Raw genomic sequence first — 5,056 nt, forward strand, 5'->3', positions numbered from 1 at the left:
ACAGATACAAAGGAGTGAAGTAGCATTAGGAATCTACCATTTAAGATTACAATTTAGTGTGAAGGCTGAGGAAAACATATACAATTAATTTTGTTTAGAAAACATAAGGGAGACTGCTTGTCTGTCCTTCCAGGCCCAAACCGAAACTAGAGATTATAATGTTAATGAAGGAAGAAGACAGAGAACAGAACCCAATGCTCGAGGACAGGCATTCATGCTCCCAGCTGCGACCCTGGCTGATTCTCCAGAATTCCTAACAAAGAGAGGTATTCTGCATATTCCTGCATATCTATAGGCAGGTGCAGAAGCTCAATCTTTGAAGAAATCTTTCTCAGAATCAATGTCCTGGGGGAGCACATTGAAGCGAACTGCCATGTCTGAGGATGGGGTGCTTATCTCTACAGAGCTCCCTGTCCTACTCCATTCCACAATCCATATTAGACTGTGATGTAAATGAAAAATAAACTATGCAACTATTTTATATTAAGCTACTGAGATTTCTTTTAAAGTAGTCATCTTGTCTTTACTAATAGATTTCAGAACCACTTCAGACAGCAGTCTCCTGACTGGCTAGTAACTTCATTGCTTAGCATGTAACACAAGCTAGGACCATCAGAATTCTTTCATGAAGAGCCTACACTGGAAGCATGAGTAGTGGATATGAATCTTGATCCATATTATGTAATACATTATGAAATGTAATTTTTTTTCTTGTGTTTGTTTTTAGCTTCTGGCAGAAACTTTATTTTTATAGTCTTTTTTCTTTTGGTAATCTCAGTCAGTTCAGGGTTTCCTTAGTAAAAGTACCAACCTCCTCTATCCCAGCTGCAGATGGCATTTCTGTTTGTAATGTTTCCTCTTTTTACTGTGCTCTCTATCCACGGTTGAGTTCTTGTCCTGATCACCAAGTATCTCCAAGTTTATCTCTCTCTCAGCTCTTTTTTTTATTCCTTTGGGTACATGAGAAACATCTGACTGCTCCTCACACCACCCTGGGGAAGTTCCATGAGGCTGTCTGAGATTTCTTTGCATAGATACATTGCACAGCTGTCTCTATTGCTCCTTTTACATGTTGGTGAAGAATGACTCTGTAGGACTTGATACTTCTCTGGGCTCTACCCAGGAACTTAGACACAGGTCCAGTTTACTTTTGAATCCCACAATCTGTGTGTTTGGTTTTATGGTTATCCCCACAAATATTGGTTCAGGCTTGTAGAGCACAAGGATTCCTATTATCATATAATCATTTTTTTTCTCATTTGGTTCATTCTCTCTGTGGCCCAAGGAGCCTTCCAGTAGGGGTGGGAGGAATGGGAAGAGGGTAATGATAACAGGAAATAATGGTATGGGAACTACTATCAGCAATATGTCAATATCATCCTGCCTTCACGAAGAATCTGCCATGTGCTAGCATGACAGAAAGAATAAGACTTGAGGAGTAGAAGTGAGGTGGAAGTGATGTCAGAACACTAACATATTGGTCCAGAGCCATCTATGACCCAATATTACACTGTGGCTCCAGCTTCAGTGAGGCCCAACCTTCCCTGTTCTTAGAGTCCTAGATTTCTGTTATTATTAATTTGAGCAATTTCTAGGGAAACTCTCACTAAAATGTGTCTACTCAGTTCCCAAAGCTGGAAACCTTGGAGTCATCCAAGAATTACCACAAATTTCCATAGATTACTGTTTTGGTATACAAGTGAGGTCATATCAATAGCAATAACTCACATTTCTTAACATAATACCTGAGGGACTGATGCTTGGATGTGTTAATTTATTAAGTATAACTATATATATCCATATCCTAGCCTAGGCTGAACCTGAATAGCCCCACCTATACATACACATACATATATGACACCTTTCCTCCATCTTTGACATTTAGTTAGTCACCAAGCCTTTTTGGTTCTACTGCCTTACTATCTTTTGAATCTGTCCCTTGGATTCAGTCTCCATCCCCAGTGCACTGCTTTAACTATAGCCTACCCTCATTTTTCACCAGTTTTACTAGAGCACCTCTTAACTGATTTCCCTAAACCTAGTCTGATATCTTTTCAGTAATCTGTCCTCCACACAGCAACCAGAGTTATCTGTTAGAAATGTAAATATATATGATTATGCACCTCTCTCTATCTTTTAATGGCTTCTAATTACTCTCTGTATAAATTCCAAACTCTTCATCTTAGCACACAGGGTCCTGGATGATCTGGCTCCTCTTTAATATCATGTACCATCACTTCCTGATACTGCTCTCCCCTTCATGATTGTCATGTGGAACGTTATGGTTTCCTAACTGATATACTTTTTATATCCTGGGGCTTTTGCACATGCTGCTTCTTCAGAGGACTTTGCTTGCACAAGACATACACCAGATGAACTAAATCACAGACTCTTGGTGGGGTGGGGAAGCATTGGTAGTTCCATAATCATTGGTGATTATACTCTGCATTCAAGTTTGAGCCTTTTAAACTGCAAGTCAAGCTTCATTTCCTCTGAGAAACATTCTTTGACTCCCCAGCCTGATCAAGCTGTCCCTTCTCTCTGCTTCCATAATACCATTTGTGGCCTTCTATCACAATGGCCATCATTCTGTATAGAAATTGCTGATTTACTCCTCTGTCTCTGTGATGATACTTTGAACTTTTTGAGGCTAAGGACCATTTCTTCAAGGGCTTTGTATTCCAAGTACATAGCATGATGCTTAGCACAAAGATGGTAAAATAAATGATTATATAAGTTTATATAAGTTCATGAAATATTGAAAAAAGTCATAGAATAACTGCTATATACTAGACATGACGCTAGTAGGTTTTCATGTTGCCCAACTTAATCTTCACAGCAATCCCAGTAAATAGGATTATTATCCCTAGTTACAAGTGAGAAAAATAAGAATCAGGTGGCACCTGTAACTCAGTGGGTAGGGCGCCAGCCACGTACACTGAGGCTGCCAGATTTGAACCTGACCTAGGCTAGCTAAAACAATGACAACTGCAAGGAAAAAATAGCCAAGCATTGTGGCAGGCACCTGTAGTCCCATCTACTTGGGAGGCTGAGGCAAGAGAATCACTTAAGCCCAAGAGTTGGATGTTGCTATGAGCTGTGATGCCATAGCACTCTACCCAGGGCGACAGCTTGAGACTCTGTCTCAAAAACAAAACAAAACAAAACAAAAACCCCAGATCTTCTAATTCTAATTAAGTGTGTTTTATTCTATATATGGCTGGCAGAAAAGAATGCTTGGTAGCTGTATGTAACTTATATTAGTTTTCTATTGTTGCATAAGAAAGTATCACAAACATAGAAACATAAAACAACTCCCATTTATTAGCTCGCAGTTTTTGAGGTCAAAGGTCTGGATATGGTGTGGTTCGGCTTGTTCCTCTGCTTAGAATTTCATAAGGCTAAAATCAAGGTTTCCTTCAGGCTGAGTTCTCATATAGAGTCTGTGAAAGAAATATCCTACTAGTTTATTCAGGTTGTTGGCAGAATTTGATTCCTTTCTGTTGTACAATTGAGGCATCTGTTTCCTTATGGGCTATCAGCTGGGGGCTGGTCTCAGCTCCTAGAGGCTGACACATAGCCCCTAGCCATCTTCAAGCCAGCAACAGTGCCTTGAAATCTTTTTGTGTTTCAAACTTTATGTATAAATGGATCATGTGATAGGTCAGGACAATTCAGATAGCCTCCATATCTTAAGGTTAAGATCAACCAATTTGGAACTTTAATTAAATCTGCAAAATCCCTTTGTGACAGCATCTAGGTTTGTGTGAGACTGAATAACTGGGAAAAAAAGTGTGTACACATTCTCCTCAGTCTCAAATGTCTTAGAATTCTGCTGCTGTGATTTTGGGAATGTCTCTGTTCCCTTCAAAATTCATGTTGTAACTTATTCCCCAATGCAATTGTATTAAAAGTGGAACATTTGGGAGGTGATTTTCCCATGAGGTCTTTGCACTCATAGATGGGATTAGCACCTTTTGAAAAGTCTGGAGGGAACTAGCTAGGTCACTTTTTTGCCCTTCCATCCTTCTGCCATAAGAGGACATAACATTTGGGTGGCACCTGTGGCCAAGTAAGTAGGGCGCTGGCCCCATATACTGAGGGTGGTGGGTTCAAACCCAGCCCTGGCCAAACTGCAACAAAAAAATAGCCGTGCACCTGTAGTCTAAGGTGACCAGATTTTAACATTGGTAAAGTGGGACACCATTGGGGGGGGGCGGGGCCGGGGATGGGGGGGCTTGACAACAATGCAAACTTTGATAAGCAGTTCTCGATAATCAGTTCTCATCAATTATTTGTTATTATTAAAGTTTAACATTATTAAATTAACAAAAATAATATAAAATGCATATCCTGGCGAAATAGCCACATGGCAGCCAATATATTCCCTTCCTGTTCTCCCGTGTTCCCTAGCTTGTCATGTATTCTTTCCAAAAATCAGGGCTTTTTTAAAATGCTGCAGGATGCAGGACAAATTGTTAAAAATTGGGACTGTCCTGCCAAAAGTGGGACGTCTGGTCACCTTACTCTAGAGAGGAAGGGGCTACTTGTTTGTTTCAAACAGTTTGTCTCCTTCTGAGCTAATTGTCCTTGCCTAGAAGCAAGGGAGGGAGTTAGTCTCCTTCTGGCTTGCCCAGAAGGGGAGTAGGGACCTTGCCCAGGAGGGGAGTAGGGAGTTTACATTAGCCTTTTCATTTCCAAATGAAGTTACATTAACTTTTTCATTCCCAAATGGAGCTACATTAACCTTTTCAGCAGCCAAAAACATTATATTCCCTTCCCATTCTCCTGCTGTTCCCTAGCTTGTCATGCATTCTTTTCAAAAATTGGGACTTTTTAAACATACCGTGGGACATGGGACAAATTGTTAAAAATCGGGACTGCCCTGCCAAAAGCGGAATGTCTGGTCACCTTACTGTAGTCCCAGGTACTCAGGACGCTGAGGCGAGAGAATCACTTAAGCCCAAGAGCTAGAGGTTGCTGTGAGATGTGATGTCACAGCACTACAAAGTAAGGGTGACAAAGTAAGACTCTGTTTCTAAAAAAAAAAAAAAAA

The sequence above is a fragment of the Otolemur garnettii genome, unplaced genomic scaffold (assembly GCF_000181295.1).
Source record: "Otolemur garnettii isolate 467f Iridium unplaced genomic scaffold, OtoGar3 scaffold00110, whole genome shotgun sequence".
Classification (NCBI taxonomy): Eukaryota; Metazoa; Chordata; class Mammalia; order Primates; family Galagidae; genus Otolemur; species Otolemur garnettii.